We start from the raw sequence: 27,932 nt of genomic DNA on the forward strand, positions 1-27,932 counted from the left end.
GACAAGAAATAACTGCAAACAGTACACTAAAAACAAAAAAAGAAAAAGAAAAAAAAAGAAAAAACAAAACAACCAGACACACACACACACACACACACACACACACACACACACACACACACACACACACACCCTCTTGTTTCCATATCATGGACCTCATTTTGATTAGATGTGCAGGGTTGTACTCTAAGTCCTGTGTGCTGAGTGGTTGGAGGAGAAGGGGACATGATGTCATATGTTGAGGAGGAATTTCATCAAAGTATATTCAAGGGAAGATCACCTTTTGTTTAACTCAGCAAAATCTGTGACCTTAATGAGTTTCTGTTTATATCCTCTGTCACCAGGACAGGAGTGTTGAATTCTGCCACGCAAATCAGTTCTGCTCTCAGCTCTCCCAGTTTCTGCCTTATTTATTTTGAAATCTGTTATTCAGTACATTGTGTATGTGTGTGTGTGTGTGTGTGTGTGTGTGTGTGTGTGTGTGTGTGTGTGTGTGTGTATAGGATTGTTTCATTCTCTTGATAAAGTTGACCTGTTTATGAAATTTCTTTGGGCTGATATTACTGTAGCTACTCCAACTTTCTTCTTTCATTTTTCTCCTCTTCTTTTTAACCTAGTGTTGACATGGTGTATCATTTCAAAACTTTATTATTATTATTTTGTACTGGTGCTGGGGCTTGAACTCAGGGCCTGGTCACTGTCCTTGGGATTTTTTTTTCCTTAAGCCTAGTGCTCTACCACTTGATCCACAGCTCTACTGCCACCTTTCTGGTGTTTAATTGGAGTTAAGATTCTCCAACTGTGATCCTCAGATCTTCTAATCCTGATCCTTGGATCTTAGCCTCCTGAGGAGCTAGGATTCTAGGCATGAGATACTGTTGTCTCTAGGTGGACTTTAACCATCAACCTTTTGGTTAACAGCCTAATTTCCTGCTTTCATTCACATTCTATGTTTTTGTTTCATATTTAGATTTTAATCTCCATTATTGGCTTATTAACTATATGTCTTCATCTTTAAAATTTAGTCTTCTGATACTTGCAATATACATATTAACATATAATTATGTGGCTTACATAATTTCATTTCACATGTAATGGATGAAACTTACATAAGCTTATTTCCCATCTTTTGTACTGTTATTTTACATTAATTTATCATCTGTTATAAATCCCATAATATATTCTTTTTTTTTTTTTTTGCCAGTTCTGGGGCTTGAACTCAGGGCCTGAGCTCTGTCCCTGGGCCTCTCTGTGCCCAAGGCTAGCACTCTGCCACTTGAGCCACAGGGCCACTTCTGGTTTTTTTCTGTAGTTTATTGGAGATAAGAGTCTCATGGAGTTTCCTACACAGGCTGTCTTTGAACCACAATCTGCAGATCTCAGCCTTCTGCGTAGGAGAACAGGGGTGAGCCACTGGCATCTGGTCTTAAACTTTTTTTGATGAGAAATATAATAACACTGTTATTTTTGCTATATCCACTTTTGCCTCTGGATGCTTGTATGAGTTTTTCTTTATCACTGGAGGCAAATGATCTTTTGTGACTTTATTTACTTTTCTTTGCAATTATTCACCTTGAAGTTGGATGAACTTCCCAAATCTGTGAATTTATAGGTACTGAATGTGGAAAAATTTTAGCCATTATACTTTTTTTTTTTTTTTGCCAGTCCTGGAGCTTGAAATCAGGGCCTGAGCACTGTCTATGGCTTCTTTTTGTGCAAGGCTAGCACTCTACCACTTGAGCCACAGCGCCACTTCTGGCTTTTTTTTTTCTGTATATGTGGGGCTGAGGAGTCGAACCCAGGGCTTCATGCATGATAGGCAAGCACTCTACCACTAGGCCACATTCCCAGGCCCCTAGCCATTATACTTTTAAACATTTTGTCACTCTCCACTCTTTTTATGACACTCCAGTTACCTGCTAGTTATATCCCTTGTATTTTCTCACCCGCTATTGGTACTCTGTTAATTTTTAAAGTCTTTCTGTCTTTGTTTCATTTTGGGTGATATCTGACTTTGTCTTCAATGCTGTTTGTTTTTTCACATGTCTATTCTGCTATCTAGCGCATTTTCATTTGAGTGATTTTATTGCTAGTAGAATCCTTTTAAAGATATGTCTTCCACGTGTCTCTTCATCAGACCTGTGTTTTCCTCCATGTTTTTGAACCTATGGAGTGTATGTATAATATATGCACTCCTGGTCTCAGTATCTCTGTCTTCCCACCCTCTCTCTCTTTATGTATCACTTCCATGCCTCATTCTATGACTGGCCCTTTTCTCATGACTGAGAATATTTTCCTGTATATTTGAAGATTTGGTAAATTTAGGGTGAGTGCTGGGACTTAGGAATTTTATGTTGTTAGGTGCTGGGTTTGGTTGTATTTATTTTACTTGTTCTGTTAAGTTAGTTGGAATCAGTTGTATCATTTTGTGGCTTCCTTGAAGATTCGCTAAGGCAGGTCTAAGGAACCCTTTATTTTATGTGCAGTTTAATTCAGATGCAAAGATTTTTACCATTCTGCTGACTTTACTGAATGCCTTGGATATTCTACTCTGTCTAAAGGGATATAAAATAAACTTTGAGAATTATCTAATCTTTCTAGATTTCCCCCAGGCATTGGGGAACTTACTCTCTTGTATGTGCAGATAATTTATCAAAGAGTGAAGAAACTTCTCTTGCAGATCTATAAAGCCATTTTCTTTCTTTTCTTTTCTTTCTTTATTTCTTTCTTTCTCTCTGTCTGTCTCACTGTCTGTCTCTGTCTTTGTCTTTTTCTCTCTCTACATCTGTTCCTTCTCTGACTTTCTGTTCTGTAGATGATAGCCATTTACCCTTCCTGATCTCCTCTGGATAGCATGTAAGTGAGATCTTTGGGGTCATTGTAGCCAGGCTCAGAGAGACAATGCCACCTGTTTTCTTTCATTTGTGGAAGTTAGAACTAAAATATAAACATACATGAGAATATACACAGGGCCATATGCATGTAGACACCAGTATGCTTACTAATCAGTGTGGTATATGCACACATGGCATAGCACTTCTGAACAATGAGCAGCTTAACAAAATGAATACAGTTGAAACATGCCTGTCTGAGGGAAGTAGGTCTGGTCTCTAGAGTCACCATGGAAGGAGACTGACTCTGAAGCATTTCTCAAAGGCCATTAGCGTTCCAGGACCTTATTCTTCAGCATTTGCCTCCAATTTGCCTCAGGAACATTTTAGAAAACCATGGAGTGATGGAAAATTAACATGTCCTCGTTCTGGATTGCAGAACTCATCTTCTCCAGCCTTTTGCCTTTAAAAAGGAAGATCAGGAGATCCCAGAAGACAACCCAGATCATAAACTTGTTTAGCGAGACAGCAACCAGTAGTCTCTCACTGAACAAATATTTACTTAAAATCTAGCGCGTGCATTCCATCGGAATCAAGATTCTCCCTTCATGATTCATAACAGCATCCACATAAAAGAACATAAAAGAACTTACTGAGATATATGATATTGTCCTCTTTCCTTATCTTTAAAAATATTCAGCTGTTGTGGTGACAGAGACAACTCCCAATTAGAAGCAGCAGCAGCAAGTGTCTGAACGTCAGAGTGGATGAATTCTTCCTGAGAGGAGGATTTCCATACAAGAGTGGGACCAGAGATCAGGGGCCAAACACAGTGGTCAGAAATGAATGAAGAACGATTAATGAGTATGGCCACAAATTAATTGAGTAAACAGTCAGGTCATAACTGACACTTGAATTCCACATGGCAATAGCAGGGAAATAGCAGGCGTTGTGTTGGTTGTGTTATTATTCAGGAAAGGAGGGTTGCTGCTGGTGTTGTCAAGTAGAAACTCTTGTCAGATGCCTTTATCTGCTCAGATCTCCAGTTACTGTTCAAAGTTCAACTTTTGCTAGGTATGAATCGCACAATTATGTCAACTTCTCAGGTTCAATCGAGACAACATCAGAGAAAAAGGAGCTCTGTTTGGTGGAAAGAAGCAAGAGCAGTTTGCATTTCTGGAGTAGAGGAAAACAATGTGCTAAGGTAAGACAAGACAAGAGACTACTAGAAAAACTGCCTTCTGATCTTCCTGGATCAATGAAGCTCCATCTCTTTAGTCAATGAACTTTTAGAAATTCTAAGCAAGAGGGACAATAGGATCTTGCTGTAGTTTCTAGGGGAGGAAAAGTCCGGTATTTGTAACTCAAAGTCAGGCTTAGCTGTTGTTGAAACAAGGGACATCTTTTTACATAGGTTGATTTTAGGTGAATTAGGAAAAGGTTACACAAAGAACATTGTTATGGAGTTGATAAATTAGGCAATACTGCAGTTTCTGTCAGGCTAGTGCCAGGGCTCAGGTTTTGGAGATGAGTGCATGAACTGGATTTTAGACCCCATCTGCCCCTTGGCTGGGTACTTTGTGCAGGACTTTGTTTTATCTTAAAACTTCATGATTCCTGAGCTTATCTCATAAGCTATCCTGGGCCTGAGGTTCGCTGTAGATGTGTGTCGTAGTGGCCTAAGGTGGTAGGACTTCTAAAATGCCAATACCATCGGTAAAGAGGTAGAGGCTGAGGATCAGTCAGCTCAAAGGAATGCTAAGCTCAAAAGGACTGGCCCCAAGCCCCTAACTTACATGTGACTGGAGGCAATATGGTAGGGAAGCAGCTCTCTCTCCCAGGACTCCTCTGCTACATGCTGGTACCTCATACTGCCCTGCTACAGGGTGAGAGCTAAAGGACCATGCAAACTTGAACCTCAGAAACTGTCAACCAAAAGACACCTAACCTTTTTTTTTTAGTGGTATAGAACTTGAACTCAGGACCTCATACTTGCTAAGCAAGCAGTCTATCAGTTAAACTATCCCTTCAGTCTCTTTTTGCTTTAGTTAAGATTTTTGACTCTTGGCCTATGCTGACATAACACCATGATCTTCATATCTATGATTCCTGCATAGTTGGTGTTATTGGAGAGGGTAGCCATTATCTATATACCAGTTTCTTTAACTAGCACAGGAGCCTTTGAGAGGTTAGGGTCTTGTCTAATAATTTTTGATGCTCATAACCTCACACAACTTAGTATATCCATTTGGGAGAATCTCAAAGCATGTTTGGAGGATCCATGGATAGACAGATGGTAGTAATCACCATTTATTGACTCTATGTGCAACATACTATTTTAGGCTCTTCCATGTGAATTACCCATTCGCAGCTCACAACAGTCCTGAGAAATAACCACTATTCTTATCTTAAAGAGGAGTAATGTAAGGCTTGGAGCTCCTCAAATGCACTCAAGTTTATATTGTTTGCAGGAGAAGAGCCAGAACAGCAACACATGTATTGCTGCCTATCTCTTTCGTTAATTGGGAAGGAAGACACGAACAGCACTGCCCCATACTGCTAGGTTTTGCACTGCCTCTTACCATCATTGTGTATCCTGGAAGCAGATGGCAAGATAGCCTTAAGCTGATGGGAACTGGGCATGCCCAGTGGGGTTCCAACTGAGATGGGCAGGGAGAGGGCAAGGCTGGGGCAGGTGCCCCATTTGCACCTACTCATGCAGTTGAAGAAGATGGCAACAAACAGCCTTCTGAGTGACACCAGGAAGCTTGTTAGCTGCTTTTTCTTACCTATTTGGGTCTTGCAAAATTGATCAATTTTGGCCTCCACTGGGAAAATTTGTGAGGGCTTCGGAAGCAAGAACATTGCATATGAATTTCCAAGGAAAGCATTTGCAAAGTAAACATAGGAGAAGGATTTGACTTTATTTTCTATTGTGTGATTCTTATGATCCTGGCAATTTCTGGGTAAGAGGAAGGGCATCTCTTGTTGTAAAGAGAAAATGATGATTCACTAATTTTTTTTTTAGTGAAAATTATTTTTATTATCTTTAGATAGCTGTACAAAGGGGTTTCAATTCAATATATCAGTTTGTGAGCACAATGCATCTTGATCAATGTCATACCCCTCCATTGTTCTAATTATCTTTATTATGACTATTTTATGTTTTTATTATTCTGTCTACAATTTATTTTGATTTGTTGCGCCACATCTTCTACTTATTCATCGATCTATGTATCTAGTAAGCATCTGTCTGTCTTTGCTCCTTTTAAATTTTATTCTTCTTGGCCAAAACCTCCAGTATCCCCACTCCGGTTTATGGCATTTTTAATGTAGCTTGTTAGTGCACATTTTGGACAATGTTAACATAATTTCAGGTACTGAGGACAAGTGAGGATTCTGCCTAAGTCCTTAGGAGAAGCTAAAAAGACTATTAACAACCCAAGTCCATAAAAAACATCTGTTCTAGTCATGCTGACAATTTTTTTATTAGTCCTTCAAATCCGTAACAAAGATCTCTAGAGCAAGACCATATTCCGGTGGAGTGCAATTTCCAATTTCTTAGCTAACCTGATTTTGTTGATTCATCCATATGCATGATTCGGTGTTGTTTCTGAATGCAAAAACAAAAGAAAGGAAAAAAAAGAAAGAAAAGGAAAGAAACATTCTTTGGGGACTCTCCTTCCTTTTTCTATTATTTATATTCCTTGAAATGTCCTTGAAATTTCATTTGCTAAGGGAAGCTAAACAAATAATTGCATAATAAATGGGAAGTGAGAGTAGCGAGCTAGATAATTTGGAACATCAAGTATTCTTTTTCCACGGTTAAACATTTTCCCTGTGAGGGAACAAGAGGAGGAAACAGACCAATGTATCATAAATGCAATAACTAACAGCAATGCCGAATGCATGAAGTGAAAATACCGCAGGATACACTGTCACAGTCTGCTCTGTCATAGCTGAATGCAATATGCGAGACTAGTGCCAGGCGTGACTCACGCCTGCTGCCTTTCCCCTGATCTCTAAAGAAGGGTGCCAAGGCAATAGCAATGCACCTTGCTTCTCTTTCTGGTTATCAACATTCCCTTTTGTTACTGGGCCTATTATATACTTTGAGAAGTTTCCTCTAAACAAAAACTTGACAGCCCTCTGAGGCCAATGTAATGAGACACACATCAGCACTTCATTTGAAATCAATCATGAGCACAAATAGAAGGAATAGGTAAGCATATCAGTTGTTAGTTGACAATCAGAGCCTTGTCCTCTGTGGGGAATCAGAAAGGCAGTGTGGGGGCAAAACTTAATTTCTCTGGTGTGACATTCATTGTCTTCAACTCCACACCATCAGTAGAGTTTGCACAGGGAGACAAACTCCTCACAGAGACAAACTTGAAAATGAAGGACATGAAAATTTAAAGAAGCATATTTCAGTTAGGGAACTGCCTGATGGCCAATTTCAGCTCGGTGGACTCTCTGTATTTCTGTTTCCAATTAGATTTTCTCCTTGAAAGTGACTGTATTTCAGCACTCAAACTTCATGGTTTACAATTGAGATTCTGAATGCTAAAAAAGACTATTAAAGAAGCCAATCTACTTCATGCTATCGAGTGTCTGGGTTCTAAATTTCTACCCTGGTCACAGGAAGCGAAGTGTTTCAGAAGTGGAATTGCTGGAGAGCAGCTGGGGGCAGAGGAAGGAGTGGGACTGGGCCTCTAAGCTCTTTTCTAGACTCAATTTTTTTCTGATAGGGTCTTCAGACGCAGATGCTGCACTCTTCTGCCACCCACTGAGAATGTAGTCCACCCATGCATCCCAAATTCACACCTCTGGCTGGTTATTTTCACACTCCCTTCTTCATTCCCAATTGGACAGGTCTCCCCAGCTGCCCTTTCCTTTCATGTCATTATACTTGAGCCCACATGTTCTTCACTCATGTAGGACATGACTGCTGCTCTTTGTTGGAAGTCTGGAGCATCACATGATGATAACAGAGGAGTGAGCCCCAGAGGGAATTATATAACTGAGGGCAAAGGAGAAAAGGAACAGACTCTAATAGAAAAGAGACAGAGCTAATTATCTTCTACCACTCCTGTCCCACAGAAGTAGAAATGGGCTTTAGTTGTGGAACCAAAGAAAAACTTTGGATTCTTGTTCCAAGGTTCAAGAAGAAGGCAACACCAGAAAGAGGCCGTGGTAAAGTCCTGAGGGATGGGCTTGCATGCCAGCACTGACTGTGCTGAGTTCTAAAGTGAGCAGGTGCAGTGCACACCAGGTGCCCACAAACACTGAGTCATAGTTACTTTGGGGGTGGTGGTGATGGGGCATACTTCTCCAAGTTTGTCACATGAGTGGGTGACAAAGTTTAGCCACTCACTATGTTTTTTTCAGATCTTTCAGACCAATGCCCAGGATATCAGTGAATCACAGAATTTTTGAGGGGGTTTCATACTGATAACCAGAGTGGTTGCCTTAATTTAGATTCCTACCAACAGTGTTGACTAGTAATTTTTCATGGTGGCCTAACTACTCAAGTGTGTGTGTGTGTGTGTGTGTGTGTGTGTATGTGTGTGTGTGTATGTGTGTGTGTGTGAGAGAGAGAGAGAGAGAGAGAGAGAGAGAGAGAGAGAGAGAGAGAGAGAGAGAGAGAGAGAGAGAGAGAGAGAGAGAGAGGTCTGTGTTCTCTGGGATTTTATTTTTGGTTTGATTTCCCAAAGGGTTATAATAATGATTCTGACAAATGCCTGGGACTACATTAAATCCAATTCATGACTTTGGTATTTGGAGTCATACTATAATGTAAATTCCAGCCCAAAGCCCATATGAGGACTGGTGTGAGATCACCATTCTCCTGGAGATAGTTTTCTGCTTCTCTATTAGCAGATACGAGATAGACATTTTTCCTTCCTCTGTATCCTTGTGAGTGGGGAAAACATTTCATGTTTTCCTGATGAAAGAGTTGTCTTTCAGCTCTTCCCCTTGCGGTCCTAGGCGCAGTGGCTCCCGCGGGCTGGCGATTCAGATATGGCCAAGTCCAAGAACCACACTGCGCACAACCAGTCCCGGAAATGGCACAGAAATGGCATCAAGAAGCCCAGATCACAAAGATACGTATCTTTAAAGGGGATGGACCCCTGTTCCTGAGGAACATGCGTTTTGCTAAGAAGCACAACAAGAAGGGCTCTAAGAAGATGCAGGCGAACAATGCCAAGGCCATGAGGGCATGGGCTGAGGCCATCAAGACCCTGGTGAAGCCCAAAGTAGTGCAAATTCCCCCGGAAGCCCGCCCGCAAGCTGCAGCGCGTCGCCTCCATCGTCCACCCCAAGCTCCGGAAGCGCATTCGTGCCTACAGGGCCAAGGCTCGCAGGCTCGCAGGCTCGCTACGCCGAAGGCCAGGGCCCAAGCCCAAGCCAAGGCCAAGGCCCAAGCCAAAAGGCCCAGGCTTCAGCTACCACTCCAGCTCAGGCCCAGGCTGAAGCTCCTAAGGGTGCCCAGGCTTCATCTTCTAAAGGTGCCCAGGGTCTGGTGGAGGCCCCACAGTGAAGACCCATGTCTGCCCCCGTGAGACGGCGGACTGCTGTAGCTCCCTGGCCGCTGTCTGCAGGGGGGCCGGTGGCCCGTGTGGTTTCTACCAATACACTTGAGGCAGGATCTGGTTAAAAAAAGAGTTGTCTTTCAGTGGTTTCAGCTTTATGAGGAGGGGTTTGTAGCTTGAAATCTTTACTTGTTTCTTCTTTCACTCACAGACAGCTTCCTAAAGCTGAAGCCACCAGCTTTCTGGGTGTTTGTCTCCCTTGTTCAAGTTGACTCTCACCAATGAAGATTTCATTTCAATTTATTCTAGTATAGTTGTGTACAACGATTTAACAAATTATCTAGCATTTTTATGTCTTTTCCTTGAAAGATTTCTCAGCTTGTGTATTGTTTAACCAAAGACTCAATTTCTTACCTTTCCAATACTCACCCTTAATGTCTTATTGTAAGAACAACCAGGCTTTCCTTAAAAATGGGTATTATTTCACTTACAGAAAGCTCCTAGTATTGGAAATGTGAGGTTTAGTCCCTTCCTGTCCTCACCAGTAGAAAGCAGGCCCCAGGCACCCGGCAGTGACCACAGCACTCTGGCTGTTGGGAGTCTCATCAGGTCCAAAACTCCTGGAGATGGCAACTTGGAGAAAGAGACTGGGATCTAATCTCTTATATTCTACTATTCAGAATGTTTCTTTGAATAATAATTGACTTTGTAAGGTAAATTCTAAGACATTAACTAATGACCTCCCTCATAAATCTAATGGTGGCAGAAATGGAGAATCTGAGAGGGTGAAAATCTTACTCCAGGCATTCATCACCTCATAACCTGAAGAGAAGGGGAAAGAGACAGGTCTCTCCCTCTCCCTAGGACATGTATGGGAGGGAAGGGACTGTTTGCTGCCCGTCCCACCCATGTGGCATATGTCCCAATAGAGATGTTGCTCTCTAAAACATAACAAGCCATGTCTTTCGAGCAAAGAAATAAGAAAGGAGCAAAGGAGTCGTTCAATATATTTTCCTTTCCAGTACTTCCAAAATGGGAGATAAGCAGAAGTCACCGAGACATGACAAGACAATGGAGTACCATGGTTACTCATGACTTATCGTTTATTTAGCTGTTCTCTAGTGTCAGACATTTAGGTTATTTCTAATGTTTCATGCTACAGCAAATAGACCTCTTTGACCACATTTTTTTCTTTTAAATCTGCTGTTCCTGAGTATGGAATCCTCTTGTGGATTCAGGTGCCACACTAGAAGGGCAGGGCTAAGGCTTCTGTGCACGCTAACCAAGTGCATTGTCACCATGTTTGAAGCCTGATCCCTAAGCTATATAATAGTGTTTCTTGTGATACAATGATTGAAATCATGGATTTACGAAGTATTGGAAGGCCACATTATTGATATGGTTTGTTTGTTACAATTTCATGTGTCCTTGTATATTTTAAGTCTGATAAGGCATATGTATCACATAAATACATATAAATATACATATACACATATACATATAAATACAAAACCTGATATTCTCAGGCTGTGCTTATTTGTTTAGCTGCTAGGTAAATAGTATCCTTATTTTTATTTTCATGCTGAGGAAAGGCTAGGCCTTTTGCATTGGTATGTTTCATTCTACCAATTGTGCCAGTCAAAGTACAAGCAGGAGACAAATGATAAATCCTAACTGGGTAATTTGAAGAGAGTCTAATAAGACACTATTTATAATGATGTGGGTAAGGAGAGGATTCTATTAATCAGGCCAGGCAGATTAGTCCCAGAATCTAGACTAGAATGAAAAACAGTATGTTTGGGATGGTATGTGTATCAACTAAATTGTCCTTATCTTTTCATTGGCTCAAATCTTACATTCTCTATGCACAGGCCAAGCCTCAGTTTGGTGAGGGCTTTGAATGGAAACCAAAGTTAAGGGTATATTTCCTGAGGAAGAAAAGAGAAAGATAGTCTGGTCTGTTCTGATTCCGAGTAGATAACTGAGTAGGACAACATATCATTGAGGTTGCAAAAGAGATAGGTAGATAGCTCAATTATCTATGGAGTTACCCAGGTGGTGAACTTAGGCAATTTTGTTGTGTGGTCCTATGCCACATTGAGAGACCAAGGAAAGTAGGCCAACATCACCCATTGCCTTCCATTCTTTTGTCCAAGGAAACAAACAAGAACTTCTTATGCATCTCATCCAGAAATGTACCATCCAGTTGCCCCTGTTTTCATCATTTTACCCCTCTGTCTCCAGGCCTTTCCACTTGTGCCCCCCCCACCACATTTCCTTCATTTCACACAGCCCCATGGGACGGGCAGTTGTTTTACTCTAATTGATTTTTCTCTGTAGAATATCCCAGTGTGATTTTTGGCTTTTCTTTTTCTCAGAACAGGCAAGTAGGTAAGACCAAAAACCTCCAGTGAGGCAAAAAAGGGAAAGGAAAGCAGTGGGCAAATGAATAATTTTCTTATCTTCTTATTTTTGTTTTTCTTTCCCCTTACTAAGAGGAAGAATTGATAATAACAACAATAATAAAAAGGCTGCCAGATTTGACCAAGCCATCTGAATTCCCACACTTTGGGATTCCACAGAGAGAAGAACATTTGGGGAATTCAAATTTACCATTATATTTGCATGGTAGAACTTGATATTTGCAGACATACCAAGGGTCCAAGGGTGTGTGGGGTGTGTGTGGTTTTCCCACAGATTTGTTTTTTGAGCCTAATTATTCATGTGGAGTGAAGCATGTGTGTCTGGAGATTGTCTTTGTTGGAAAAATTGAGTAGAAGGAGGGAGGAGTAATGGTGTTGATTGCGAGTGAGTAGGCGGCTGTATCTGGTGTCCACCATCCTTGGTGGGCCTCGGACCCCTGTCTCAGGGTGTTCCGTTTGCTCCTGCGAGGACTCTGGCTGTGGGATAGCCTGTGGTCTGCAAGGGATCTAAGAGGCCACTGCATTGTGGCTTCCTTGGCCTGCCAACCTGATTTCACGGAGTTCTGGCAAACCCGTCCCCTGAGGGAAGGCCATAGTTGTTTTGACATTTGGGATTGCAAATATTTGCCATGTAACCTTTATATGAAAGGACCTGTAGCTATAGACAAAAAAAGCATATTTATTTGCCACTGTTTAAGCATTTGGGATGTTGTTCAAAATGAATCTTTTTTTTTTTTTCTTAAATCAAGTTAGCACATGGGTTGAATGGAGGAGAAAGAAGAGAGGAGAAAGAAGAAAAGGTAAAAATCAGTGTGCACATCATGACTTTTATGGGTTCCTACAGATTTCCTGAGCTGGGTTTGAGGCCTAGGCAGCTTTTAGAAGTTGGAAGATCTAAATTACCACTGGCCAAGACTTCCGTTTCTCAAGGTCTCTATGGGCAGCTAGGAGCTGAGGAAGGGAACTGCAATGGAGGTAGGTTTACATAGTCAGGATGGCATTCTACCTGCTCACCATTTTAGGGTGCCCCAGACAGAACCCCCATGGAAGCAGGGTCTTTTGATAATGAAAAAATAGAATGAAGTGGGGAAACGTAGGAGCCTCATGCACTTTTGAGACTTGAAAGGTGAGACAGAACATTCTGGAAGGGACTGATGTGAAAGTGTTTTTACCGCTAGCTTTGCCATGGCGTCTGATGTCATGTGCAGACTGCTGCGTCGGCCTCTGTATCGAGCATCTTTAAGGCGAAGAAGCCTCGGGACCCTCCACTGAACAATAGACTTTGGCAAAGACTCAGCTCCTTTGTGGCTCCTTGGTCCCTTACAGGTTTTGAGGAAGGCTCAGAAGGGCATGAATTAAAGACCAACAAATCTTCACCTGGGTCTGACTTCCATTTACACCAAGTTTTCTTATATCTGTGTTTTAGAGTTGGTCTGTAGCCAGAGGAGAAGAGAAACAAAGAAAGTGCCTTTCTCACTTCTTCACTCCTCATTTATATGGAGAGAGTCCAAATGTATCTATGTCTTCCTAGTTCTGTGTAATATTTCTTTAAAAAAAATCAACTATCAATGTCCCTAAACTCCTGAAGCTTCTATGTAACCACCAAAGATTGGCTACATTTTTTACTCCTTTTTGAATTTTCCATTAAAATAATATTCAAAAAGCAAAAACCAAGTTACCTAAAGCCACAGGGAGAAAGAAGACGGAAGGAAATCACTACAAGAAGAAGAGAACAAGCCATTTGGGGAAGAGAACTCAAGTAAGTGGAGAGAGGTAAATAATTCAGCTGAGCAGGAGTTAAAACACAGGGACTTACAGAAAACAATAAGTAAGAAACAGTCAGCATCACCTGATAAAAACACAGAGAAAAGTCAGTGTTGGAGACCAGGGCTGAGGAGATTAGGAGATAGCGTAGAAATGAAGAGAATTGATGGGAGGTGAGTACATGGAGACTCGAGATTCCCAAGCCCTCCGCCAGCCCAAACCAACCAGGAGTCTGTGCCTCCCTCTGCCCCTCCCTCTCCCTAGCCCATGTGCCTGTCCCTACTTGTTACAAAAAACAAAGGTTTAATTTCTGGGAAAACAAAGCCAGTCCCTGTTTAGAGAACAAAATCAGGACTGGGGGACAAAGGAAAGGGCTCAGAGTCACAAAACAAGGCCATCAAGTGATTGTTTTCATACCAAGTGGCAGAGATCTAAGCATCTTTTCTGTGTCCTGCTCACAGCACAGCCATGTCCAGTCATAAACCATGCCCAAGCAAGGCCTGTTTTCCCAAGACACTGAAGAAACCCAGAGAAAATGATATGGGCATTTTTAAACCCTTAAATAAACCAAAACAACCACAAAACAACTCACCACTTATTTACCTGTAGTAAAAGCTGACAGCTGGAGAGGAATTCTCTATACGCCCAGTAATGAACACCCTGCAAAGGAATTACAACAATCTTTTCTTGGTATCTTATTCTTAAACATAAGCAGAGTCAAGAATTCTCAAAAATCTGGAAAAAAATCCTCCAAATATGAGGAGGGGGGAAACTCATGGACTCATGTATGGAAGAGTGGAGAGAATTGTGGATGAAGACTATGGGGTTCATTTGTTGCACAAATGGACATTTCACACCAGCAGCTCTCGGTCTACCTTGACTATACACAGTGGCTTTCCTTTCTTTGTGTTTGGCTTCTGGTACTGTTCCACTTACACATGCTCCCATATTTAATTATTCTTTGTCACCCATTGATATTGAAATTATCCTGGAATGTCCAGGATCTAATCTGATCCTGCTGTGATTGCCTAGCAGAATGCAAGGCCTTCCTCCCTGACCACCCTGCCACTCCCTCCTTGTCTCCTGTTTCTTAATGAATGTCTCCCTTGTTATTGATGCCTTAACATAGATGGTATTTCTAGTAATATGGTGGCTATTTGCCTTTGGCTAATGCTCCAAACAAGAGATTGTTGGAACCGGCCACATTTTGAGTAGTTAGTTATTGATCATGCACATTACTATCATTATTCTCTTTATATTTCACAAAGAGGTAAACACTAACATCGTGATGTTATCCAGGAAGCAAATGGTAGTGTTGGGATTCAAACCCAGGTCTTATAATTCTGCTCCAAACTCAGAACAATGCCATAGCTCTTGAGAGATTTAAGTGGGCAAGAGTTTTGATTTTTTTTTTACTACTCTGTTAATGAGAACAATATGTTATAGCATCAAAAAAAATCTAACTATAGATGCAGTGGCTTGTACACTTTCAAAGTATTTGCTAATTTGATCGTAGCCACACTGGGACTATTTGTTTCCCTAGATTCTCTATAGGGATTATTTCATTTAATTATCATGAGAAGGCTATGTATTGGCATAATGATTGTTGCCATTTTAAAAATTAGAAACCTGGAGCCTGAAGATGTGAGGGGACTTGCGTGAGATTGCCCTGACCACAGGGCTCCAAATGGGCAGAGGCTAGAGCGCAGAATTGCCTTCCCTTCTCCATAAGAAGTCACCAGGAAACCTTCTCCACCCACCCAGGTTTGCAAAGACCACACTTTATTTATTTTTGGCCAGTCCTGGAGCTTGGACTCAGGTCCTGAGCACTGTCCCTGGCTTCTTTTTTGCTCAAGGCTAGCACTCTGCCACTTGAGCCATAGTGCCACTTCTGGCCGTTTTCTATATATGTGGTGCTGGGGAATTGAAACCAGGGCTTCATGTATATGAGGCAAGCATTCTTGCCACTAGGACATATTCCCAGCCCAAGACCACACTTTAAAATTTCCAGAGACATAGCTGATGGTGGTGGGATGGGTGTCATTAACCTAGTGGATAGCATTTACCACAGAAGGCTCAAAGGACTATTCTAACACAGACACACAGGCACCAACAAACCTATGTTCCAATTTGGTCTAGCAGGTCTGCCTCCTAAAAAAAATAGCTCCAGCTCAAGAAAAGCAAGTATATTAGTCAGCTCAAACTTTCAATCTCATAAAAAGGGTGGGAGTGGGGGAGAAGTAGTTACTCAAAAACATTTGAACCTTGGCCTCGAAATTTTAGAAAACACAAACATACATAGAGGGTTTTCTTTTTCCTTTTGCCACGTGGTAGTGGTTGTGGAGTAAATATATCCCACTGTGCTGATCTTACATCCTGTCACATTAATGTTTCAGAGCACTCAATATAAATATTAAAACTAATAGCTTCACTCTTCAGCTATTACTCCTCTATCCCTTGAAATCATCATAAAACTTTCAAAGCCTTTTAGAACATTTACACACTTGCATCTGATGGTGGGGGAAAGGAAGATTCACACAAGGCAGAAGCTTAAATAATAGCGAAGAACTGTTTATAGAATATGCTTTATTTATTCATCATTTCAAGTCAAGTTTCCATTTTGATGGAGGTGGGGGGAAATCAAAGTATAGCTGTCAAGGGATGAGGCAGAAGTATTGCTTTTCTATACTGAGGACTAGCAGGGAAAAGAATTAAAAAAGTAAGTCCATGAGAATCTCAGTCCAAGGTCAATCAATGCTAAGACTGTGGGTATGTAAACAGCTAATGGATTGTAAAGACACATACCACTGTTATGAATTTTTCAAGAGCAACTCTTCAGCGCAGAAACCCATAAATCAATGATGACTTATTGGATGGATCAATTATGCAAACTTTTAAAACATTTAATGACAGGTAATGAACAAGTCTCCAGAGGACATCTGTCAACTGTGTTTTTGCCACTGTAGCTCCATCTGCTTAAGAGAATTGGGTAGAGGCATCAGTCCTCTGAATAACTAAAAATGAAACTAAGAGTCCACCCAAGATTAAAGAATGCCCATTTTAGTCTTGAGATACCCCTGTCAGAGTTAGAGACACAGGTGATATTATGTGTTCCCAGGTAGATGGATCAAGCTCTCATTTCTAGAGTATGCCATACTCAAGAGGCGCTATCATTATTATTATTATTATTATTTTGGGGGGTGGAGTTATGCAGAGTTCTCTGAGTAGTAAGAAAAAAAGAGAACTTTTGTAAGGAGGAAAAATAGATTTGATGACATGGTCAGGGTGCTTTTTTGCTCATATGGGGCCTTGAACTCAAGGTCAGGGTGTCCTCAGTTGGATTTTTCACTCAAGGCTGGTACTCTACCACTTGAGCCACAGATCAACTTCTGGCTTTTTGCTGATTTATTGGAGATAAGAGTCTCTTGGGGAAAAAAGAGTCTCTTGTATTTGTTTGATTGAGCTGGCTTTGAATCGTGATCCTCAGATCTCAGCCTTCTGAGTAGCTAGGATTAGAGGCATGAGCCACTGGTGCTTGCAATTGGCAAGTTTTTTTGTAATTATTCATTTGAAAATTAAGTAATAATTGAAGGAATAGACAGATAGGCAAAGATAAAGCAATGCTGTAAGATTCTGTTCCACCAAGAAGTAAGGACAGGAGGCTGAATGGGGCTTGGCTAATTCTGAAGGGAGTCTTGCATGGTCACTTGTGGCATTATGGTGCTTTATAGTGTATTACAGCTGTGAACTGATAAAAGGAAGGATTCAGGGAGGAGATGCTTGAACTTAATAGTCTTTTAGAGTTTAAACATTGATTTAAAAATAGTATGACTAAAAAAATAGTATGATTTCAGATAAGTCTTCAGATTATGAAGAAGGCAGAAGTTAAACATGCCATTCATTCAATGCTAAGCGTGGTTCTTTGAGTCTAAGCCACTGACATCGATGCTGTATTGTTATGTGTTATGTGAACAGAGTAAAAACATCCATTCAGATTAGACAAAACCTTCTGACTGAATCTGAAACTCTAAATATTCTGATATTCCTATATGGCAGCTACTTATTTTTGTGCTCCACAGAAGGAGTGTACAAATGAAAGAGGGAATGAAAGCCCAATGCTTCTGGCCTGGAGTTGATTTTCATGTCAGAGAGACTTTCTTAGAATTCCTGACTGGTTTTTTAAAACTTTCACTTAAGCAGAAAAACAAGATTAACTTTGTAAAAAGATGACTGATTTTTACATATTATTTTCTCAGAAGGATGTTGCCATCTACAAATGAATCAAGAAGCGTAAACATTTTGTGTATATGTTTGTATGGTAGAGATAGACTTTCCAGGTAATGAAAACCGTAAGAGAATTTGGTGCAATTTCTTTATTTCCCCTTGCTAAAAAAAATAATCAAGAGGTTACAATTTGGAGATAAACAGATATGAGTTCAAATCTTGACTCTGCCATTTTTTTCTGGCTGAAAGGACCAGAGACAAATTTTCTAACCTCTTTTGTGCTGTACCTTCATCTCTAAGATAAGCAGTGTAATTTCTCCCTTAAAAAGTACAGCTAGGGGATGAGAATGTGGCTTAGCGGTAGAGTGCTTGCCTTGCATGCATGAAGCCCTGGGTTTGATTCCTCAGCGCCATATATAAACAGAAAAAGCGGGAAGTGGTGCTGTGGCTCAAGTGGTAGAGTGCTACCTTGAGCAAAAGGAAGCTACGGGCAGTGCTCAGGCCCTGAGTTCAAGCCCCTTGAATGGCAAAACACCTTCCAAAAAACAAAAAACAAAGTATAGCTAGCCGGGTGCTGATTTCTCATGCCTGTAATCCTAGCTACTTAGGAGATTGAGATCTGAAGATCATGGTTCAAAGCCAGCCCTTGTAGAAAAGTCTGTGAGGCTCACCACTGAACCACCAAAAAAGCTGGAAGTGGAGCTATGGCTTAAAGTGGTAGAGTGCTAGCCTTGAGCAAAAAGGAAGCTCAGAGACAGTTCCCTGGCCCTGAGTTCAAGCCCCAGGACCAGCACATAAAGAATTACAACTAGACTATAGCTACTGAATAAATCACAGTGATTATTATCTTCCAAATCTAAAATATTGCTGTAAACAATCATTGGAATAGCATATGGGCATCAATCATGGCTCATTTCAGGAGAGTCAACATCTTCCTACTTTTTTTTTTTTTTTACAGTAAGAATAGCTGTGTTTGAGCTAGCTTATTCAAGTCTTAATATTTTGCCTCAAGCACAATGATGACTACTGTTTTTGAGATAGGGCTATTGTAGAAATGTGCTCTTGAACAAATTTCTGAAGTGACTGAACTAGTATCAGCAGTCCATGGAATTATATCTACCAGATCCCAGCATGCCACAACACTGGGACTGCAATCGGCTCTGTTAAGGACCAAAAATACTGTACCGATTTTTTTCCCCTTGTTGATACATGGCTTCCATAGATCCAAACACAAAAAGAGAAATGATGTGACCAATATATTTATAAATAATCTTTTGCAATATTTGGAGTACTATCTGAACATTTCTTATTTAGTGACACTCAGGTTTGCACTTAGGGCCTCACACTAGCTGGTCTAACTCTCTGCTTGCCCTGTTAACTGCTGGTTATTTTTGTGATGGGGTCTCCCCTCCTGTCTGGGCCCAAGGCTGAACCACAGTCCACCTACTTTAGTTTCCCATCCTTGCTAGGATGGCAAGTGTATGCTCCCTCCAGCTCCCTCTGTGGAAATGGAGCCTTGAGAATGTCTTGCACAGGCTGACCTAGCACTGAGATCCTCCAAATCCCAGCCTCCTACCCCCTTGGAATGACCGGCCATGCCTCTGTGCCCAGCTATGGGTTGAGAAAGAGTCTTATGAACTTTTCTTTCTAGGATACCTTTGAACCATAATCTCTTAATCTCGCCTCCTATTATCTCAGAATATACCCACTACCACCCGGCTCCACATATTCTTCTTCATGCTCACATAAAACCTTTCCTGCTAAATATCTTTTTATAACAACCACATTTTTCTCTGCTCCTCTTTCTTTCCTTCTCCAAAGTAATTCTCTTAATCTATAAAACTCTAATAATACACAATCTACTTTGATCATTTAATCATATTGTGTTTGAAGCTAGTGGACTTCTCCAGTTGCCTGGGAAGGCAAGTGAGGATTGCAGTACTGGCCAGATATCCTAAGTAGGAAGGAACAGGAGCTGGTGGTGTGTAGTTCAGTGCACAGCCTATGCGTATGACAGAAGGTGTAATTCTGTGCGACAGGAGCCAGGCTTCCAGTAACAAATGGTCTGTTCTCTGACCCAGGGGTCTAGGGTCTTCTGTCAGAGGATGTGTGTAAAGCTTTGGCAGGCTCACTTGCTAGCTTCCAAGTAGGGTAGCCTCTCAGATCCTTTGAAGTTTCTGATTCAACACTGGGGAAAGGTAGAGATCTGCACACTTCCACAAGAAAGGGGACATCAGACATCAGAAGCAACCCCTGCTACATTGGTTCTCAGAGTTTCCTAACAGAAAGTGTTTGGTGGGGACCACACGTACTGTGGGGTTGTGTGTGTCCACGTGTGTGTATATATGTGTGTGTGTGTGTGTGTGTGTGTGTGTGACTTACAGGAGTGTCTACTTAAGAGTAATTTAGAAATACTAATAAAGCTCTGAATGCTGACTCTAAATGTCCTAGAAATTCCATCCTAGTCATGTATTTAGAAAACCTGGGGCATGAGGTCCATAGAAAGCTACTCCTAGCAGCACTTCCCAAGCATGCATATTTGAAAACCACTGGGCACATAAGTCAGTGTGGTTTCATTGACCACATTTAGTTGTGAGACTATAATTAGACAATTTGAACTCATCATATGTTTGGCCCCACTTAGCCAGTGGTGTTCCTTGAGTGAAGTTTCTAGAACCGATCCCCACAACACAAGAAAGAGTACAGCAAACATGGAATGAGCTAAGGGAGTTAAATATGGTTAAATAGGGAGTTAAATATGGATGGGAAACTAAAGTAGGAGGACTGTGGTTCAGCCTTGGGCCCAGACAGGAGGGGAGACCCCATCACAAAAATAACCAGCAGTTAACAGGGCAAGCAGAGAGCTAGACCAGCTAGTGTGAGGCCCTAAGTGCAAACCTGAGTGTCACTAAATAAGAAATGTTCAGATAGTACTCCAAATGTTGCAAAAGATTATTTACAAATATATCGGCCACATAATTTCTCTTTTTGTGTTAGCCTTGGGGCTTGAACTCAGGCCTGAGTTCCTGCTATTCCTGAGCTTTTTTGTGCTCAAGGCTAGCACCACTTTGAGCCACAGTTCCACTTCTGGCTTTTTGGTGACTAATTGGAGATAAGTCTCATGGACTTTCCTGCCTACACTGCCTTTGAATGGTGATTCCCAGAGCTCAGTCTCCTGCATAGCTGGATTACAGGCATGAGCCATTGGAGGCCAGCAACTTTTTGAAATTAAACTGGCAACAACAAATCTTCACCTTTATAATCAAGCTATATGATCCAGCTATATGGCCTGTTTTTCTCCTTAGCATTAAGAATTCAATATTTAATATTACTATCATCTTACTTAAAGATATCTCAAGAAAGAAAGAGACTTTGTATTTTAAACTATTCTCTCTTCCTGTAAAAAACACCCACAACTGATGCTTAATAAAATAAAGAAGTTTATTTGGGAGGAGCTAACAAATTGTATAAGAAATGTACCCACTGCCTTACATATGAAACTGTAACCCCTCTGTACATCACTTTGATAATAAATAAGTAATTATCAGAAAAAAAGAAAAAAAGCAAAAAATAAGAGAAATGGATTTTTTAAAAAAGAAGTTTATTTGGCTCATGATTCTGATGACTATCGATTGTGAACAGCATGGTACATTGTCCTAGAGAAGGCCACTATGGCTGGCACCCATTATGGTAGAGAGACAGAAGCAGGATCAATTATACTCAAGTGAGTGGAAGTTGTCATGCTTTATTTTTATAACAGTCTGTTCTTATAATAAAAAAAGATCCATTTCAAGAGATTGAAATTAATCTCTTTCTAGGATGATGCTTCCATAAACTGACTGCCTTACCCTGGGCCTGCCACTTAAATGTTCTGCCATTTCACTTGGATTAAACTTCCAGAATCTGGGGACTACATGCTCAAATCACAGCCAAGCTGTAGAGCCTTGCTGGAGAAAAAGAGTTGCAGTTAGAGTTCTACTGGTGTACAAGGGAAACTGGCCTCTATATTCTCAATCTCCTGACCAGTTTAACTCCTTGGCAAAGTCCCCACTTGCATGAAAGGGACTGGTGGATCTATTTAGCTAGAGCTTCCTGAGCTAACATGAGCCCCAGTGACTGGCACTGTAGGGGATGGTCTTGACTCATCCCAAGTGGGTCCAGATTTTGTCAGGTGTTTTGTATTCTGTACAGTAAAACTCAATGCAACTCAGTGATGTCCAATAAGCATTTGCTGAAGGCCCCATATGCCAGGTGCAGAACCAAGTGCTAAACTTACACTGTGAGGTGAGGCAGACTTTGCCTTTACCATCATGGCGATTGAGTCTAGTGGGTCAGACAGATTATGATTAAACAAGTAATCTCTAATATGGCACCTATTATTAAAAGGAAACTAGATGAGGAGGAAACCCAAGGCAAGTTCAATATGAGTTTTACTTTAGGCTGGTAAAACTATTTGGGTCTCAGCAGGGGCAGCAACATTTTACACCCACCGTTTCTTGGTAAGTAGCCATTTATTCACTTACATAACCAGAGGTTTAGGAAAACATGTTTCACAATCTGATTTCTTTGCATAACTCTGAACAAAGATGATAAAAAGGACTGTTTAAAATGTCTAGAGATACTTATTTTTATGTGCTTAATTATAAAATCCTTCCTATACTTTCTGTATTTCTTGAAGATATAGTCTAAGACATTATATCTCATGATGTTTGCTATCAAGCTGGAACCTGGTTAAAATACTCATTAAAATGAGCAACATGGTTGAGTTAGTCATGTCTATGGCTTAGACTCTGCCTGCATTTCACAAAGAGCAGTATATGAGAGAAAGCCTTGAAAAGAGGTGGTTTCTTTAGGGCAGATGTAAATCAGATTGCTCTCAGAGGACTGTTCCAAATATTTGCTCCCTTTCCGTGGCTGGAGGGCACGGCCAGAGTCTCTGCAACAACACAATTCAACTGGAAACACACAACTCAACTTTTCAGAATGGTCTCTTTCTGAGGCTGTCCTTGGATTGGGTGAACTCAAGGAACAAAATGGATCCTGGCATCCAGGATGTTGCTTAGGAGTTTCCTGGTTGTTTTGTTAAGCAGGAGCTTTAGAACATGAAAGTCAATGACATCCTTATCAAATGCTGACAAAACCTCTCTCCTTGAAGTACCATTAGTCAGGCTTTTCTGCCAAGCTAGGCCTGAACTTGAACTTCAGTATTATCTGTTCCTGAAGAATACAGTTCTCACAAGAATCTTGCAAAGTCAGTTTAGTGAAAATCTTGCACCCTAGGTATCTATCTGTTCATGGTTCAGATTTTGCTACTCCAGCCCACTTAGCAAGGAGTCTGTTGGTTTATTTATTTATTTATTCATTTATTTATTTATATCAAGAACTCCTAATCCCCTGGTGTTCCTTTTGGTTATTTTCCAAGTACTGAATTCTACTCTGCTTCTTGGTTTTAAATCCCTATTTGTCCTGGTTAGGGTCAGGGTACAGCTCAATCTCTTTCCTACAAGACTCATCACTGGGGGCCCTTTATTTACTATGATAGTTCCAACCTTTGACTATTTAGCAAATGCTATTGACTATTTTTCACTAACAGTGATGTCTGTGGATATGAATACCAATATCTGTTTACTTAATGTTTGATTTTTAGGCCAGTGTCTCAAGCTCCTCCCACGTTCCATGCCCATGGTAGCTCCTGGGACCAGGGGGCAGAATAAGATAAGGTTCCTTTGCTCAAAAGAAGGGGGAGTTTGTGGCAGAGAAGAGTAAACGAGACAGATAAATTACACCATCATAAATGGTGTGGATTTGAATAGTCACTGGCAGGAGGATTCCCAAAGGAGGGGACTTGGTAGTCAATACAAATGTACACCTTTTCCATTAATCCTAAGATTTCATTTCCCTCATACATCATTGCAACTTGGTGGGCATATACTGAACTAAACAAATGAATGTCCTAATGGTTGGGCTCATGATGTGGTGTTAATGGATGTGAAGCGAGCCCTGTCTTCAGGCAGTTGACGTTCCAGTGTTCTTTACAGAGTGGATGGATTCCATCAAGGTTCTTCCAAGTTGCTAAGGACTTCATAAATTCCCCGTTGTAATTGACTTGCCTTCAGACAATAATTGTTAACCACTAAATAGGAGAATTGTCAGGTGTGGAGTCGGTGGTGAGAGGAAGATGCTTTCTCCGCTGCACTTACCAGGAATGCGTCGATAAGACCTCTGATCCCATTAAAGATAGAAAAACTCTGCAGCTGGAGTTGATGACAGCCCACAGGCTGCCTGAGCCTCGCCACCGTGTCTGCTGTGAGCGCCTGATCAGCCAAAGGGGCCTGAAATCAATGCAGGAATTTCATGGCCTCCAAGAAAATGACTGTTGAGAAATGACCCAGTTCTTTGATTAGTGTCACCAGAAGACAGGCCTCCTTGAGAAACGAATGTAATGACATCCACCAGCTGCTTAAATAGTTCTTTCTATGACATGCATTTGCTTTCAAATGGCCTTAGCGTTTTAGCATAAATGACCACTTGCTTCTTTCCCAGGTTTGGGCTCTGGGCCTTTTTAAAGCAGCAGGTAGAGGAAGTGTTCCTGAGCCACACACAGCTGCGTGGATGCATTGTTTTGCTTGGATCTCTACATGGTAAAGAGCCAGGCAAGTGGCAGGAGTGGGTGAAGGATTCCAAATGGAATCCCCCCTTCCTTCAGCTATGTTCTTATGCATGAGAATCACAGCTGGCTGTATAGGCTTACAGTCTGGGCCCTGGGATGCCACTTTCTCTGCCATGACTCTCCTCGATTCTTGCACTGCAGTGTTCTGGCTTTATTTGTTCTCACATCTACACTGACTTCTGAACTCATGAAGGGATCTTGTTTTGTCTGAATGGAAGACCCTAATCACAGAGAGGGTTTGTGAGCAGGGGGATGTGAGAAGAGAAAAGGAGAATGGAAGTCAAAGCTAGGGTACCCTGTGCAGGGGAATGAGACTTTTGGAAACTTTTTTGAGACTTGGGACTTTTGGTCCATCTGCCATCACTACAGTGCCCAGGGGCGGGGGGGGGGGGGTCTCCTGTAGTCTGTTACTAGTGTCTTTCCCCTTTTCTCACCACTAATTTGTACATGGCCACATAGTGGATAAGGAGTTACAAAGATAAAATGGTAACAGAAGCCCAGTATTTGAAAACACTGACCTCTCTACTGAGTACTAGCTAAGTAGTTTTCATATATGAATTCACTGAATCCTTACAACAACCCTACAGATTGATGCTATAACTCGTACCAACTGCCTCAGACCAATGCACTGGGAGTAGCCTGCCTTAGGCAATACAAGTGGATTCCTTCCTTAATTGCTACTCCTCTGCTTAGGGTAACAGTAAAGGATTAAATCAAGAACCTATTTATGGAGCTAATACGAACACTATTATTTCTTTTCCAAATAGAAATCTAGACATGGAGAAATGTTAGAGAGAAGACAAGGGAAAATAATTACGACTTTTTGTTTTTCTAGCCCAGTTCTTCGGGAAGTATGAACTACCCCCACGGGGTGCCATGTCTAGGATGGGTTGTACTAAATACTCAGTCATCTCAACCCAAGTGGATGTCTGCATGAGGACTGTGAACAGTATCTTCCATACAATTGTGAACTGTAAGCTCCGAGAGGCCCACGGCTGGCCATGCTCTTCCCCCTGCTGATGGCTGGCTGGCAGCTGCGTTCAAGGACTAGCTATGGTGGGAATTTTAACCAGCACTGGACTTTCGTTCTAACCCTAGGCATTTGGGACAGAGAAAATTTGCAGAATGGGTTACTTCCCATATTTCTTTGATTCCTGGAAATGCTTTTGGAATGTGTTTCTGCAGGGACATCATCTTCTTCTCATATTAGGATACAGAGATTTCTCTTTGTGGAAACTCAGGAGAGCTGGAAGAGCTTCCTTGGGGCCTTTGTTATTCTTGAGATGCCCAGAGAAAATGAGAACAGAGCTAGATGATTTCCCAACCTCAGTCTAGCTCCAACTGTGGACTCAGGATGGATTTTCTAAATGGATTGCTTGATTTGCAGCAGCCTACAGTTGAACATTGTATGGTAGACCATTGTACTTTATAACCTCCTTAAGAGGCCCCCAAGTCCCTGTCCCTCTAGTTTCTTTGGGAGAGCTCTACCAGGGCTGCAACAGACTCCAGGAGGACTTGCCCTGGTGTTTGACATTGGGTCGCTGTACTATTCACTGACCAGCAGCATGAAGACAAAACCATTGGAGGCCACACTGTGGGCCTGTGGGCCTCACGTGTGTGCTTCGTGTGTATGAGTAGAGGCAGCCCCACACCATAAAACCTGCCTGAGAACCACCGAGGAACCTCTCTGTAAACCATAATGGATTGTGCTGAAAGCCTAGCTTTGACTGATGTGAGGTTTGGGACTCTAACCAGATAACAATCTAGGCAGCCAGGAGACAGGAGAAGGGAGATGACCCAGAGTAGGGCCAAACTGTTTACCAGCAGGTGTGTTTTTGAAAATCTTTCTTAACTGGTCATGGCAGCGGAAAAATATCCTGCTGTTAAACGCATCTGCAATCCGCGGCTCTCCCAGACCACCTACAAAAATTTTGACCTTTAAAGAAATGATGGAGAAGCTGGTGATTTTTTTTCCTATGGCATTGACAAGCTCAGTCTATTTTAGGCTCCAAGGCAATTGCAGCCCTCTTTGCTCCCTATTTCTCATCCCTTTTAAGTCTTGTTCTGGCCACTCCAAACCCTTCAGCACGTTCTCCCCCTGCAATCATTCCAGTCAAGATCTGTGATCTTTGATTTGCAGATGACATGTACATTTCTTGGCTGATCTTGGCAAAGGCTGTTTGCAAACCTAAGGCACTTTAAGGTACAAGTGGGGGGAAATAGAATAGGAATGCCACCCTAAATTTCTGTGTTCATGCAAATGTATAACTGCTTTCTCATTATTTTGATTGAAGGGAAGGTTGCTCAGTATTCCTGTTGGTGTAGATTACCATATTCATGTTTTGATGACCAAACAATTGGCTGATTTCTATGACAATGTAGCACGTTAGCAATCTAGGTATGTAGGTAGAGGTGTTATTAAAGAAACTTCCTCCCTTCCTTCCTCCCTCCCTCCCTCCTTCCCTCCCTCCCTCCCTCCCTCCCTCCCTCCCTCCCTCCCTCCCTCCCTCCCTCCCTCCCTCCCTCCCTCCCTCCCTCCCTCCTTCCCTCCCTTCTTTCCTTCCCCAGATGTCCAAACACAAAGAGGGAACCCTGGGCTCCTCTTCTGATGACAATCTGTTTATGGGGATGCATGCAACCACATCCTTCTGAGCTTTAGATCAATGATGGTTACATTTGAGGCCATCTTTCATCCAAATCTCTACAAACTATGTAAATGAGCCAATCTTTGTGAAAAGTTATTTCCGTGTCAATTATTGCAAATTCACTTATTCTGAAAAGACCATCTTAATGAAAAGCTAGCCTGATTTGACTTTTTAAGCAGACATGATACATGTATAAATGTAATGTGATCTGAAAGACACATTAATGAGATTGCCGTCAGAAGGATTACAGAGATTCTGTGTTCAGACACCGAGAAAAGCCAAATGGGTGTATCAAGCACCCATCCCTAATCTTCAAAAGCAAATTTATTGGAGTGTCTCAATTTTGCCACACACCCTAACATCTGCATATGGGCCCTGATTCCTAATCCCTGTCACACTGAGCCTGTAGATTAAGAGAATGTATAATCAATGTCTCTGTCACTACATATAAATATAGACTGTTAAATCAAGTGTGGCTTTATTCACAGCCCCTGGTCTTAAGCAGATTTTGTACTAACCCCGGCTCAGATTCTGAAAGAGTTATTTATGTTTTTTTTTTTAGTAGTTCAATAATTTATCCTTCTAAAAAGTGTGTGAAAGTATATAGCTCTCATATACACAGTATACGTGAGTGACATTTAAAGTGAAAGCCTTTTATTCTAATTTTGAAAGAGTAAATAAGGCAAAACAAAAATAGCCGTAGCCTGTGATCCTTCTCTTTTTTTTACTTAATTGAAAGAAGTTTATCTGTGAATAGAAATTATGGTATCCAGTGTCGCAAGAGAAAAGATGAAGAAAAGGGTCCCGTGTTTCACTTTATTAAATACTTAACCCATTATTCC

At 41.4% G+C, this 27,932-nt stretch overlaps 1 pseudogene; it reads left to right on the forward strand.

The window, feature by feature from the left end:
* The first annotated feature begins 8,852 nt into the window (after positions 1 to 8,852).
* Positions 8,853 to 24,155, forward strand: LOC125355746 (annotated as a pseudogene).
* The last annotated feature ends 3,777 nt before the right edge of the window (positions 24,156 to 27,932 follow it).

The sequence above is a fragment of the Perognathus longimembris genome, chromosome 7, assembly GCF_023159225.1.
Source record: "Perognathus longimembris pacificus isolate PPM17 chromosome 7, ASM2315922v1, whole genome shotgun sequence".
Classification (NCBI taxonomy): Eukaryota; Metazoa; Chordata; class Mammalia; order Rodentia; family Heteromyidae; genus Perognathus; species Perognathus longimembris.